Here is a 16,452-nt window from a genome sequence, read left to right as displayed (position 1 = left end):
CACCACTTCTATTCAACATAGTCCTTGAAACTCTAGCCAGAGCAATTAGGCAAAGGAAAGAAATCAAAGGGATAGGAGGAGGAAAAGAAGAGCTCAGACTATCTATATTTGGATAGATGATATGATCCTATAATTAGAAGACCCAAAAAAGTCCACCAAAAAACTTCTAGGTCTCATAAATAAATTCAGCAAAGTAGCAGAATACAAAAGTAACACTAATAAATCAATTGTGTTCATATTTGCCAGTGATGAATCAACTGAAAGATAAATTAGGAAATAGCCATTTACAATAGCCTCAAAAAAACCTTTGGATCAATCTAACATGGAGGTAAAAGACCCCTATAATGAAAACTACAGAGTACTAAAGAAAGAAATTGAAGATCTTAAAATATGGAAAGTTCCCCCATGTTCTTGGATAGGCAAAATTAATATTGTCAAAATGGTCATTCTACCAAAGCACCATACAGATTTATTGCAGTTACTATTAAAATTCCAATGATGTTCTTCACAGAAATAGAAAAAGCAGTCATGAAACTCATTTGGAAAAATAAGAGGCTCAGAATAGTCAGAGCAAACCTTACATAGATAAGTGAATCAGGAGGCATCACATATCAGACCTTAAGTTACACTACAGAGCCACACAAACAAAAATAGCATGATATTGGCACCAAAATAGACATGAAGACAAAGAGACAAACCCACATAAATACAATTACCTCATAGTAGACAAGGGTAACCAAGACATATGTTGGGGAAAAAGAGAGCCTCTTCAACAAGTGGTACTGGGAAAACTGAAAATCCATATGTAATAGAATGAAATTAAGCCTCTATTTCTCACCCTATACAAAAACTCAAACTAAAGTGGATCAAAGATCTAGATATTAGACCAGAAACCCTGCACCTACTAGAAGAAAATATAGGCCAAACACTCCAGCATTTTGTCAGTTTGGAACCAACTTCTTCAACAAGACTCTTGAAGTGCAAGAAATAAAATAAAAAATGGGATGGTATCAAACAAAAAATCTTCTTCACAGCAAAAGGAAACAATCAAGAGTGTGAAGAGAGAGCTGAATAGGAGAAAATCTTTGCTAACTGTACCTCAGATAAGATGTTAATCTCCAGGATGTATAAAGAACTCAAAGAGCTTAACACTAAAAATACCAACCAACCAACCAACCAAACAAACAAACAAAAACCCAGATAACCAAATCAATAAATGGGCAAAGGAATTAAACAAACACTTTTCAAAAGAAGAAATATAAACAGTAAATAAAATTTATGAAAAAATGTCCATATCTCTAGCAATTACAGAAATGCAAATTAAAACTACACTGAGATTTCATCTCACTCCAGTCAGAATGGAAATTATCAAGAATACAAGTAACAAAAAGGGTACCCTCAGACATTATTGGTGGGACATCAAATTGGTGCAACCACTTGGGAAAGCAGCATGGGGACTTCTCAAAATCTAGGAATGGAACCACTATTCGACCTGGTTATCCTATCCTTGGAATATATCCAAAGGATTTAAAATCAGCGTACTACAGAGATGCTGCCACATCAATGTTTATAGCAGCACAAGTCACAATAGCAAAGCTATGGAACCAACCTAGGTGTCCTTCAACAGATGAATGGATAAAGAAAATGTGTTTTATGTATACAGTGGAATATTATTCAGCCATAAAGAAAAAACAACTTTATGACATTTGCAGGCGAATGAATGAATCTGGAGACTATCATGCTAAGTGAAATAAATCAATTCCATAAAACCAAAGGACTGAATGTTCTCTCTGATATGTGGATATTAACACAAAATAAGGGTGGGGAGGGGAGGAACAGAAATTCAGTGGATTAGACAAAGGGGAATGAAGGGAAATGAGGGGTATGGGAGTAGGAAAGACAGGGAAATGAATCTGACACAACTTTCCTATGCACATATGTAAATACAACACAATGAATCTCAATATTGTGTACCTCCACAAGACTAGGATCCTAATTAGAATAAGGATAAATATGTCAAAATAGACTCTACTGTCATGTATAACTATAAAGAATAAATAAAATGAAAATCTTACCTTAAAATTTTAAAAAAAATTGGCTAGAATTAAAATACACCCATAGACACACACACCCACCCACCCACACACACACACACACACACACTTGCACACACAAAAAAATAACAAAAATGGACCATCTCTGTTGCTAGCTTTGAAGAAACAGCTGCCATGAATCCTACAGCTGATAGAAGTGAATACACTGACAGCATAGGAAAAAAAGAGCAGATCTCTCTCCAGACCAGCCTGTGGTGAATACACAGTTCTACCCATATCTTGATAGCAACTTTGTGAAAACCAAAGCCAAGGACCCAGTTAAGCTACATCCAGAATCCTGAGCTAAATGGGGCTAAATCAATGGTAATTTGATATTCAATGTTAGAAAAACAATTCAACTTTCAGAAGCATTCTATTTTAAAAAGACAAGACACATGGTTATGCAAACAAGAACAACATTAACCAAGCATGTATATGTGTATATCCATGGGATCTTTTATTTTCTCTGCAGAGAAAAAAAAATAGCCTGAAACTTATTATATTTATTATCAATTAGAAAGCATAGGCATAGAAGCATCTACAAATTATCAATGTTAAGATGTCAAATAAGAGGAATGGCATATTCACATCCTGAGTAGGCAATATAAACAATGTAGACAAGTTCCTATACCCCCAGTACTCTCAACCCAAAAGCAAAAATAAAACCATTCATTATTTTAGCCTATGACTTGGAATTCTGGGCAATAATTTTCAGAAGGAAGACATTTTAGACTATTATCAGTCATTTCACATAGTAGAATGAAATTTTATGAGTAAAAGAAGAGCATGAAAACCCCACTGGTCAAGCTAGCTTAATTACTTTAAATCTCAGTCCATTAACCCAGCAAAGCTTGCAAAAACCACATAAAAGCAGTATCCCCAAGGTTTTCAGAGTCAGATACTGAGCCATTTTCTTCAGTGGCTAACATGTCTCCTTGTCCTTTGTACCTTCCTCATTGTGTTCACTAGTTCTGTTCTTGCCTTATCCTTCCAATAGATACATTGTTTGACTGACTACCTTTAAGAATGTCTCCATTAGGGGCTGAGGTTCTGGCTCAGCAGTAGAGCACTCGCCTCTCATGTGTGAGACCCTGGGTTCGATCCTCAGCACCACATAAAAATAAATAAACAAAATACAGATATTGTGCCCATGTATAACTAAAAATATATTAACAACAACAAAAAAGAATGGCTCCATTATTGCTCTTATCTTTTCTACCACTGATTCTGATACTACAAAGATGAATGTCTATAAACATCCCCTAAGGCTTTCCCTGACAACAGTGAAGTCTTTAAATCAGCATCTTATCTGGGAAAAGCTCATCCCTACAAGAAAGATCCAGATATAGGCAACTGAGCAAACAGGGAAATGGTTCTTAGGAATGAGAATCTGTGGGGTTGTTATTGAGCTGTTTACACAAGCATATATTTAGATACCTAAGAACTTAACTGTCTAATTTCCCTCATCCACAGACTCAACAGTGATGTCTATGGAAGATAATTAGAATAGAAAATTCTTACTTTCTCCTAATTAATTACAATATTTATTAAATAACTGTTACACGCAAAGTACTTTGCATAGTACTGGAAATGTTCCCCAAAAGAATGAATCATGATACTGCACATCCAGCCAACCTAGAAAGGCCCAACCCAGCATACTGCACCTGTGTGGAGAGGCACACCAGGTCCCCATGCCCATGCTGCAGTTCCATGTTCACCAAAGTGTGGCTCCACAGCCCAACATCAAGGTACCTACAGACTTGACACTGCTGCTGCCACCAAGTGTGACACTACCACTTCTATCTAGGCACGACAATCAGGACATGGTGAAATGTCGCCAAGGTCCTTGTGGGCCTGGTTGCACCAGAGGTATCTCTACTAGGGGTGTTAAAAGTCATCATCCTGTTGCAGAGGTAACAGGGAGCCTTGCAAGAGGTTGCAAGGTTCCTCCTAACAACCTACTTCTTTCTACTACATTTTCACTAGTTATATAGTCTAATACCTCTATATACTCACATTCTATCTCATAAACATCACAGCGTATCCCCCCAACACCACCCCCCATCTACCACTAGAAATTGTAAACCATTATGCAAACCTGTTGACTATATGGTAAAAGATTACTGAACTCATCATTTCTGTGTATAGTGACAAATCTGTAAATATCAAAATAGAAGCTAATTGATTTATGACTGCATATTGGTTACACTGGGGGCTGTAATACTGATAAACCCCTTAAAGGTGACGTATTGGTAAATTGCAGGGACACTCTAAGACAATAGGATAGAAGCTGAAATACCTCAGATCTATACTGCAAGAGAGGAAGACACATAGACATCATGAAAAAAAAAAAAAAAAAAAACAAGAGAGGAAAGTGCTCCAAATAAATCAACATGCTACAACAATAGAATCCATAGAGAGTGTAGTAGAAGAAATATGAGAGAAGGAGTTCAGAATGCACATAATTAAAATGATCTGGGAATTAAAGAATGACCTAAGTGAGTAAAAATTGATCACTCCAACAAAGAGATAAGAGAGAAAATACAGGTAGCAAGAGATTACTTCAAGAAAGAGATAGAGAATCTGGAAACAAACAAACAAAAACAACAACAAAAGAAATCCTTGAATTAAAAAAAAATAAATAAACCAAATAAAAAACTCAGTAGAAAGCATCAGCAACAGAAAAGATCACTTGGAAGACCGGACCTCAGACAATGAAGACAAAATATACAATCCTGAAAATAAAATTGACCACATAGTGAAGATGGTAAGAAATCATGACTAGAACAATCAAGAATTATGGGAAAGGGGCTGGGGATGTGGCTCAAGTGGTAGCGCGCTCGCCTGGCATGCGTATGGCCCAAGTTCGATCCTCAGCACCACATACAAAGATGTTGTGTCCACCGAAATCTAAAGAATAAATACTAAAAAAAAAAAAAAAAAAAAAAAAAAAAATTCTCTCTCTCTCTCTCTCTCTCTCTTTAAAAAAAAAAAAAGAATTATGGGACAGCATCAAAAGACCAAATTGAAGATTTATTGGGATAGAGGAAGGCTCAAAGATTCAAATCAAAGGAATGTACAATCTCTTCAATGAAATAATATAAGAAATTTTTCCAAGCAGGAAGAATGAATTGGAAAATTAAATACAAAGGCTTACAGGATACCAAATATACAAAATTACAATGGATCTACACCAAGACACATTTTAATACAGAATAATGATAGAATTTTAAAGACCACAAGAGAGAGGAATCAGATTACATATAGGGGAAAACCAATTCAGATCTCAGCAGATTTTTCAACACAGACCCTCAAAAAGCCAGGCAATCCTGGAAGAACATATACCAAGCTTTGAAAGAAAATGGATGCCAACCAAAAATCTTATATCCAGGAATATTAAGCTTCAGGTTTGATGATGAAATAAAAACCTTCCATGATAAGCAAAAGCTAAAAGAATTCACAGCAAGAAAGCCTGCCTTACAGAACATTCTTGGCAAGATATTCTACAAGGAGGAAATGAAAAACAACAATGAAAATCTGCAAAGGAGGAAGTACACTAAAGAAAAGGCCAATCAAAGGAGAAAACAAATAAGTTAAATACAAAAAATAAACAAAAATGACTGGGAATACTAATCATGTCTCAATACTAACCCTGAATGTTAATGGACTAAACTCACCAATTAAAAGACATAGGTTGGCGTATTGGATTAAAAAAAAAAGACTCAATATGCTGCCTTCAAGAGACTCATCTCACAGGAAAAGAAACAACAGACTGAAGGTGAAAAGTTGGGAAAAAAATTCCCACTCACATGGTCTGCAGAAACAAGCAGGGGTTTCCAAAGTTAATTAAAAGGAATAAAAGAGGACATTTCATAGTGTTAAGGGAATGAAATATCAACAAGATATAACAATTATAAACATATATGCCCCAAACAATGGAGCATCTACGTTCATTAAACAAACTCTGCTCAAGTTCAAGAGTCAAATAGATCACAACACAATAATTCTGGGTGACTTTAACACACCTATTTCACAACTGGACAGATCTTCCAAACAAAAACTGAACAAAGAAACTCTAGAACTTAATAATACAATCAATGACTTACACTTAACAGACATATAGAATATTTCATCTATCAACAAGTGAATTCATTTTCTTCTCAGCAGCATATGGATACTTCTCTAAAATAAACCATATATTATGCCACAAAGCAATTCTTAGCAAATATAATGCAGGGAAATATCTCTGTTTTCTTATATCAGATCATAATGGAATAAAATTAGAAATAAATGATAAAATAAAAGCTACTCTAACACCTGGAGACTAAATGATATGCTGTTGAATAAATAGTGGGTTGCAAAAAACATCAAAGAGGAGATTAAAAAATTCTTAGAGGTAAGTGAGAACAATGATACAACATATTGAAATCTCTGGAACACTATGAAGACAGTAGTAAGAGAAAAGTTCATTACATTGAGCTCATTCCTTAAAATAAGAAAAAAAATCACAAATAAATGACCTAATATTACATCTCAAAGCCCTTGAAAAAGAAGAACAAATCAACACCAAAAGCACTAGAAGACAGGAAATATAAAATTAGAGCTGAAATCAATGAATTTGAAACAACTAAAAAAATTGACAAAACAAAAAGTTGGTTCTTTGAAAAAATAAATAAAATTGTTAAACCCTTAGCCATGCTAATGAAGAGAAGGAAAGAGAACACTCAAATTACTAAAATCTGTGATGAAAAAAGAAATATCACTATGGACACTACAGAAATACAGAAGATAATTAGAAATTGTTTTGAAAATTTGTACTCCAATAAAATAGAAAATATCAAACACATTGAAAAATTTCTAGAATCATATGATTTGCCCAAACTGATTCAGGATGATATACACAAGTTAAACAGATAAATTTCAAGCAATGAAATAGAAGACACCATCAGAAGCCTACCAACTAAGAAAAGCCCAGGACCGGATGTATACACAGCTGAGTTCTATAAGACCTTCAAAGAAGAACAAATACCAATACTCCTCAAATTATTTCATGAAAGAGAAAAAGAGGAAACACTTCCAAACTCATTCTATGAGGCCAATATCACCCTGATTCCAAAACTAGACAAAGACACATCAAAAAAAGAAAACTTCAGATCAATAGCTCTAATGAACATAGATGCAAAACTTCTCAAAGCAATTCTGGCAATTCAACTACAAAAATATATCAAGAAGATAGTGCACCATATTCAAGTGGGGTTCATCCAAGGGATGCAAGGTTGGTTCAACATTCAGAAATCAATAAATGTAATTAATCACATCCAAAGAGTTAAAGATAAGAATCATATGATTATCTCAATACATGCAGAGAAAGCATTAGGCAAAATACAGCATCCTTCATGTTGACAACATTAAAAAAACTAGGGATAACAGGAACATATCTCAACATGGTAAAAGCTATCTATGCTAAGCCCCATTCTAAATGGAGAAAAATTGAAAGAATTCCCTCTAAAAACTGGAACAAGACAGGGATGCCCTCTTTCATCACTCCTATTTAACATAGTTCTTGAAAATCTAGCTAGAGCAATTAGAAAAATGAAATAAATTAAAGGGATATGGATAAGAAAAGAAGAACTCAAGTTATCATTATTTGCTGATGATATGATTGTATACCTAGAGATTGTATACCTAGAAGAACCAAAAAATTCCACAAGAAAACTATCAGAACTAATAAATGAATTCAACAAAGTATCAGGATATAAAATCAAAACCCATAAATCAAAGGCATTTCTGTGCATCAGCGACAAATCCTCTGAAAGAGAAATTAGGATACCTACCCAATTTAAAATAGCTTCAAAGAAAAAAAAATACCTGGGAATCAACTTAACAAAATAGGTGAAAGACCTCCACAATGAAAATTACAGAACACTAAAGAACGAAATTAAAGAAGACCCTAGAAGATGAAAAGATCTCCCTTGTTCTTAGATAGGCAGAATTAATATTGTCAAAATGACCATACTACCAAAAGCACTATACAGATTTAATGCAATTCCAATTCAAATTACAACAACATTCCTCATAGAAATAGAAATAGCAGTCATGAAATTCATCTGGAAAAATAAGAAACCAACACTAGCTAAAGCAATCCTTAGTAAGAAGAGTAAAGCAGGTGGCATCACTATAGCAGACCTTAAACTATACTACAGAGCAGGTAAGATAAACAACATGGTATTGGCACCAAAGTAGACTGGTAGACCAATGGTACCAAATTGAGGACACAGAGACAAACCCACATAATTACAGTTATCTCATATTAGACAAAGGCACCGAAAACATATGTTGGATAAAAGATAGCGTCTTCAACAAATGGTGCTGGGAAAACTGAAAATCCATATGCAACAAAATGAAATTAAACCCCTATCTCTCACCATGCACAAAACTCAAATGAAAGTATATCAATGACCTAGGAATTGGACCAGAGACCCTGAGTCTAACAGAAGAAAAAGTAGGCCTAAATCTTCATGTCGGATTAGGCCCTGACTTCCTTAACAAGACTCCTATACCGCAAGAAATAAAATCAAGAATCAATAAATGGGATGGGTTAAAACAGAAAAGCTTCTTTCTCAACAAAAGAAACAATCAATGAGGTGAATAGAGAGCCTACAGAATGGGAACAAATTTTTACCACACATACATCAGACAGAGTACTAATCTCTGGGATATATAAAGAACACAAAAATCTTAAGACTGATAAAACAATAAACCCAATTAACAAATGGGCCAAGGAACTGAAGAGACACTTCACAGAGGATGATATACAATCAGGTGTCAACAAATATATGAAAAAATGTTCATCATTGCTAGCAATTCGAGAAATGCAAATCAAAACTACTGTAAGATTTCATCTCACTCCAGGCAGAATGGCAGCTATTATGAATACAAACAACAATAAGTGTTGGTGAGGATGCAGGGAAAAAGGCACACTCAAACATTGCTGGTAGGACTGCAAATTGGTGCAGCCAATATGGAAAGCAGTGCAGAAATTCCTTGGAAAACTTGAAATGAAACCACAATTTGACCTAGTTATCCCACTCCTAGGTCTATACCCAAATAACTTAAAAACAGCATACTACAGGGATGCAGCTACATCAATGTTTATAACAGCACAATTCACAATAGCTAAATTGTGGAACCAACCTAGATGCTCTTCAGTAGATGAATGGATAAAGAAAATGTGGTATATGTACACAATGGAACGTTACTCAGCATTAAGAGAATAAAAGCATGGCATTTGCAGGTAAATGGATGGAGTTGGAGAATATTATGCTAAGTGAAGTAAGCCAATCCCAAGAAACCAAGTGGCAAATGTTTCCTCTGATATGCTGATCCATAATGGGGATGGCAGGGACATAGGAGGAATGGAGGAACATTAGTTAGGCAAGAGGGGGAGGTGAAGGGATATGGGGACAGGAAAGATGGTGGAATGAGATGATCATCATTACCCTAAGTATATGTATGAAGACACGAATGGTGTGTATTTGTTGATCTACTTTGTGTACAACCAGAGATATGAAAAATTTGTGCACTATATGTGTAATATGAATTGAAATGCATTCTGCTGCCATACATAACAAATTAGAATAAATTTTAAAAAGAATAAATCATATCACTTCTGCTGAATTTTATTTTTTATTTTTTTATTGGTTGTTCAAAACATTACAAAGCTCATAATATATCATCTTTCATACATTTGACTCAATTGGGTTATGAACTCCCATTTTTACCCCAAATATAAATTGCAGAATCACATCAGTTACACACTCACATTTTTACATAATGCCATATTAGTGACTGTTGTATTCTGCTACCTTTCCTATCCCCTACTATCCCCCCTCCCCTCCCCTCCCATCTTCTCTCTCTACCTCATCTGCTGTTGTTCAATTCTCTCCCTTGTTTCCCCCCCTTTCCCCTCACAACCTCTTATATGTAATTTTGTGTAACATTGAGGGTCTCCTACCATTTCCATATGCTTTCCCTTCTCTCAACCTTTCTCTCCCCCGACTCATCTTTGTTTAATGTTAATCTTTTCCTCATGCTCTTCCTCCCTGTTCTGTTCTTAGTTGCTCTCTTTATATCAAAGAAGACATTTGGCATTTGTTTTTTAAGGATTGGCTAGCTTCGCTTAGCATAATCTGTTCTAATGCCATCCATTTCCCTACAAATTCCATGATTTTGTCATTTTTTAGTGCTGCATAATACTCCATTGTGTATAGATGCCACATTTTTTTATCCATTCATCTATTGAAGGGCATCTAGGTTGGTTCCACAGTCTAGCTATTGTGAATTGTGCCGCTATGATCATTGATGTGGCAGCATCCCTATAGTACGCTCTTTTAAGATCCTCAGGGAATAGTCCAAGAAGGGCGATAGCTGGGTCAAATGGTGGATCCATTCCCAGCTTTCCCAGGAATCTCCACACTGCTTTCCAAATTGGCCTCACCAATTTGCAGTCCCACCAGCAGTGTACAAGTGTACCCTTTTCCCCACATCCTCGCCAACATGTATTGTTGTTTGACTTCATAATGGCTGCCAATCTTACTGGAGTGAGATGGTATCTTAGGGTGGTTTTGATTTGCATTTCTCTGGCTGCTAGAGATGGTGAGCATTTTTTCATGTACTTATTGATTGATTGTATGTCCTCCTCTGAGAAGTGTCTGTTCAGGTCCTTGGCCCATTTGTTGATTGGGTTATTTGTTATCTTATTGTTTAATTCTTTGAGTTCTTTGTATATTCTGGATATTAGGGCTCTATTTGAAGTGTGAGGGGTAAAAATTTGTTCCCAGGATGTAGGCTCTCTATTTACCTCTCTTATTGTTTCTCTTGCTGAGAAAAAACTTTTTAGTTTAAGTAAGTCCCATTTGTTTATTCTTGTAATTAACTCCTGGGCTATGGGCGTCCTATTAAGGAATTTGGAACCCGACCCCACAGTATGTAGATCATAGCCAACTTTTTCTTCTATCAGATGCAGTGTCTCTGACTTGATATCTAGCTCCTTGATCCATTTTGAGTTAACTTTTGTGCATGGTGAGAGAAAGGGATTCAGTTTCATTTTGTTGCAAATAGATTTCCAATTTTCCCAGCACCATTTGTTGAAGATGCTATCCTTCCTCCATTGCATGCTTTTAGCCCCTTTATCAAATATAAGAAAGTTGTAATTTTGTGGATTGGTTTCTGTGTCCTCTATTCTGTACCATTGCTCCACCCACCTGTTTTGGTACCAGTACCACGCTGTTTTTGTTACTATTGCTCTGTAGTACACTTTGAACTCTGGTATCGCTATACCTCCAGATTCACACTTCCTGCTTAGAATTTCTTTTGCTATTCTGGGTCTTTTGTTTTTTCATATGAATTTCATGATAGCTTTATCTATTTCTACAAGAAATGCCATTGGGATTTTGATTGGCATCACATTAAACCTGTAGAGAACTTTTGGTAATATCGCCATTTTGATGATGTTAGTTCTGCCTATCCATGAACAGGGTACATTTTTCCATCTTCTAAGATCTTCTATCTCTCTCTTTAGGGTTCTGTAGTTTTCATTGTATAAATCTTTCACCTCTTTTGTTAGGTTGATTCCCAAGTATCTTATTTTCTTTGAGGATATTGTGAATGGAGTGGTTTTCCTCATTTCCATTTCAGAAGTTTTGTTGCTGATATACAGGAATGCCTTTGATTTATGCGTGTTGATTTTATATCCTGCCACTTTGCTGAATTCATTTATTAATGCTAGCAGTTTCTTTGTAGACCCTTTTGGGTCTGTTAAATATATTACCATGTCATCTGCAAATAGCGATAATTTAAGTTCTTCTTTTCCTATTTTTATGCCTTTAATTTCTTTTGTCTGTCTAATTGCTCTGGCAAGTATTTCAAGAACTAAATTGAATAGAAGTGGTGATAGAGGGCATCCCTGTCTTGTTCCAGATTTTAGAGGGAATGTCTTCAGTTTTTCTCCATTTAGGATGATGCTAGCCTGAGGCTTAGCATATATAGCTTTTACCATGTTGAGGTAAGTTCCTGTTATCCCTAGTTTTTCTAGTGTTTTGAACATAAAGGGATGCTGTACTTTGTCAAATGCTTTTTCTGCATCTATCGAGATGATCATATGGTTCTTGTCTTTAAGTCTATTGATGTGGTGGATTATATTTATTGATTTCCGTATATTGAACCAGCCTTGCATTACAGGGATGAATCCTACTTGATCATGGTGCACATTTTTGATATGCTTTTGTATTCGATTCGCCAGGATTTTATTTAGAATTTTTGCATCCAAGTTCATTAGAGATATTGGTCTGTAGTTTTCTTTCTTTGAAGTGTCTTTGTCTGATTTTGGGATCAGGGTGGTGTTGGCCTCATAGAATGAATTTTGAAGAATGCCTTCTTTTTCTATTTCTTGAAATAGCTTGAAAAGTATTAGTATTAATTCTTCTTTGAAGGTTTTGTAGAACTCCACTGTATACCCATCCGGTCCAGGGCTTTTTTTGGTTGGTAGTTTTTTGATGGCTTCTTCTATTTATTCCTTTGTTATTGGTCTGTTTAAATTGTGTGTGTCTTCCTGACTCAATCTGGGAAGATCGTATGACTTAAGAAATTTATCGATATCTTCACTATCTTCTATTTTATTGGAATATAGGGTTTCAAAATACTTTCTAATTATCTTCTGTATTTCTGTAGTGTCTGTTGTGATATTACCTTTTTCATCCCGTATGTTAGTAATTTGAGTTCTCTCTCTTCTTCTCTTCATTAGCATGGCTAAGGGTCTGTCGATCTTATTCATTTTTTCAAAGAACCAAATTTTAGTTTTTTCAATTTTTTTTTGTTTCAATCTCGTTGATTTCTGCTCTAATTTTAATTATTTCTTGTCTTCTACTACATTTGCTGTTGTTTTGCTCTTCCTTTTCTAGGTTTTTGAGGTGTAGTGTGAGTTCATTTATTTGTTGGTTTTTTCTTTTTTTGAGGAAAGAACTCCAAGAAATGAATTTCCCTCTTAAAACTGCTTTCATTCTGTCCCATAGATTCCAGTATGTTGTGTCTGTATTGTCATTTGTCTCTAAGAATTTTTTTATCTCCTCCTTTATGTCTTCTGTAACCCATTGATCATTCAGTAACATATTGTTCATTTTCCATGTGATGTAGGATTTTTCCTTCCTTCTTTATCATTGATTTCCAGTTTCATTTCATTATGATCAGATATGGTGCATGGTATTATCTCCACACCTTTATATTTACTAAGAGTTGCCCTATGGCATAGTATATGGTCTATCTTTGAGTAGGATCCATGTGCTGCTGAGAAGAATGTGTATCCACTTGATGATGGTTGATATATTCTATATATGTCGGTTAAGTCTAGGTTATTGATTGTGCTATTGAGTTCTATACTTTCTTTATTCAGCTTTTGTCTAGAGGATCTGTCCAATGGCAAGAGCGGTGTGTTGAAGTCACCCATAATTATTGTGTTGTAGTCTATTTGACTCTTGAACTTGAGGAGAGTTTGTTTTATGAACATTGCAGCACCATTGTTTGGTGCATACAAATTGATAATTGTTATGTCTTGTTGGTGGATGGTTCCTTTTAACAGTATATAGTGTCCTTCTTTATCCCTTTTGATTAACTTAGGTTTGAAGTTGATTTTATTCGATATGAGTATGGCCACTCCTGCTTGCTTCCGAGGGCCATGTGAGTGGTATGATTTTTCCCAACCTTTTATCTTCAGCCTGTGTATGTCTTTTCCTATCATATGAGTCTCCTGAAGGCAGCATATTGTTGGATTTGTTTTTTTGATCCAGTTTACTAGCCTATGTCTCTTGATTGGTGAGTTAGGCCATTAACATTTAAGGTTACAATTGAAATATGATTTGTACTTCCAGTCATGTTTATTTATTTACTTATTTTAGTTTGGCTAGTTTTTACTTTTTGGTTATTTTCCTCCCCCTTTACTGAGATACCTCCCGCTGTTGGTTTTGGGCACTATTTTTCAATTCCTCTTCTTGTAGTATTTTGCTCAAAATGATTTGCAGTGCTGGTTTTCTGGCTGCGAATTCTTTTAGCTTTTGTTTATCGTGGAAGATTTTAATTTATTGTCAAATCTGAAGCTTAATTTTGCTGGATACAGTATTCTTGGTTGGAATCCATTATTTTTCAGCGTTTGAAATACATTGTTCCAGGATCTTTTCGCTTTCAAAGTCTGTGATGAAAAATCAGTTGTTAACCTAATTGGTTTACCCCTGAATGTAATCTGCCTCCTTTCTCTCGTAGCTTTAATATTCTCTCCTTGTTCTGTATGTTGGCTATCTTCATAATTATATGTCTTGGAGTTGGTCTATTATGGTTTTGAATGTTTGGGGTCCTGTAGGCTTCCAGGATTTGGCAATCCATTCCATCTTTAATCTCTGGGAAGTTTTCTAGAATTATTTCATTTAATAGGTTGTCCATTCCTTTGGTTTGATTCTCTATGCCTTCTTCTATCCTGATGACTCTCAAATTTGTTTGTTTTTTATGACATCCCATATCTCTTGAATAGATTGCTCACGGGATTTAAGCATGTTTTCTGTGTTGACTATATTCTTTTCAAGTTGGTAAACTTTGTCTTCATTATCTGATGTTCTGACTTCTACTTGATCTAGTCTATTTGTAATATTCTTGTTTGAGTTTTTAATTTTGTTTATAGTTTCCTGCATTTCTAGGATTACTGTTTGATTTTTTTTCAAGATCTTTGTCTCCTGGTAAAGCTCATTCTTTGCCATTTGAATTTGTTTGTTTAATTCATTTTCAAAATATACTTTTATTGCTTGGACTTGCTGTCTCATGTCTTCTCTAATATTCTTTTCCATCTGAGTTAGGTATGCCTTGAGTTCTTTCCCTATCCAAGTTTGTGATGCTTCTAGGTCCTCCTGTAGATTTAAGTTGTCCTGCATTGTTTGTACTCCTTTTTTCCCTTGTTTTTTCATGATGTTCACGTTACTTTCCAGCTCTATTTGATTGCTGTGTTTCTGCTCTCTTCTATAGATTTGTTTTGGTTTTGTATATCTCTGTTGTCTCTTTTTTGTGTTAGTAGACTATGCCTGCTAAAGTGGATTCCGCTGGGTAGGAATTCCGACGGCCGAGCTCCAGTGACGTCACCTCTCTGCTATGGCGGGCCCCAGGCTCCTTGCTGGGGTGTCCGAATGGGGGGGTGGGACTGGACTGTCTCTGGTTGGTTTCAGCTCCCCAGTCGCGCGGGCAATGGGCCGGTCTCTAGCCACCAGGTTGCGAGGGCCTGGCCTCTAGTCCTCTGGTTTCTCCTGTTAGTCCTGGTTTCTCCTGCTAGACCAGATTTTCCTGAGTGATGCCTCTCGGCAGTTCAAACTGTACTCTGGGCCTGCCATTTGTTGGGTGTGGAGGGTGGCTATTGGGAACCCCAGCACTCTATTGTTTTGATTTTTTCCACTTGCCCCTCCCCCAGCGCTGGCAAGACAGGTTTTGTTTTCCCCGCTGATGGGAGGGGGGAGTTGAAGGTCAGGTGTCTCTAGTTTTCCCGGAGTCTTTATGCAGGCTCGTTCTGATAATCCCTCCCCCGGAAAGCCTAGGAGAGATTTTATGCGAATTCCCTGCTGTATGGGAGATGAGCTGAGTAACACGCACCTGTTTTATTGTTGCAATCTGTCAGAGAGTGGCGGTGGTTACTTCAGCTCTCCACGATGGTGGCCGCTGGTTTCCTTGGTGGAGTTTCCGTTGTGGGGGGTAGAACTGTACCACTTCCTTCCCCATCTGAAATCCCGAACTCAGCCCGGGGCTCAGCGCAGCAGGATTCCACAGAATCTGCAGCAACGTTTCTGTCTGCTTGCTGGCCGCTTCTCTGCCACGCCCCGCTGTCTGTAGCTGCCGGACAGGCACACACCTGTTTTCTTGTTCTCTGCTGAATTTTAAGAAAGGAGAGAATCATTTATTTTATTTTTCCATTTTTATGGGTACATTACTATTATACATAATAGTGGGATTCGTTGTTCCTTATACATTCACACACATGATAGAACAATATAATTTGGTCAATGTCATTCCCCATTATTTCCCCTTCCCTCTCATTTTCCCTCCCTGTGGTCATTTTCCTTTACTCTACTAGTCTCCTTTCACTTTTCATGATATCTGCCCACCCCCTACTTTTTTATTCTTTAGGAGAGGATCATTTAAATAAGTATAATAGGAGAGATAAAAGAAGTGCTATGGTACACAGATTGTTAAAATAGAAATAATAATCAGGGAAGAGTTTGGGGAAGAAGGAGTTGAAATAATCAAACCATGATCCATTCCTTTCTTACAAACATCAAGA

At 36.2% G+C, this 16,452-nt stretch overlaps 1 long non-coding RNA gene across 1 annotated transcript in view; it reads right to left on the bottom strand.

The window, feature by feature from the left end:
• The window catches only part of LOC143393971 (uncharacterized), an 82,317-nt gene that overhangs the window by 34,028 nt on the left and 31,837 nt on the right, over positions 1 to 16,452 (bottom strand). The window contains exon 2 of the long non-coding RNA XR_013090653.1: positions 15,768 to 16,041. This is a non-coding gene — a long non-coding RNA (uncharacterized LOC143393971). The remainder of the gene's footprint in view (positions 1 to 15,767; positions 16,042 to 16,452) is intronic.

This window comes from Callospermophilus lateralis, chromosome 3 (genome assembly GCF_048772815.1).
Source record: "Callospermophilus lateralis isolate mCalLat2 chromosome 3, mCalLat2.hap1, whole genome shotgun sequence".
NCBI classification, from domain to species: domain Eukaryota; kingdom Metazoa; phylum Chordata; class Mammalia; order Rodentia; family Sciuridae; genus Callospermophilus; species Callospermophilus lateralis.
This window is presented reverse-complemented; position numbering and strand designations above follow the sequence as displayed.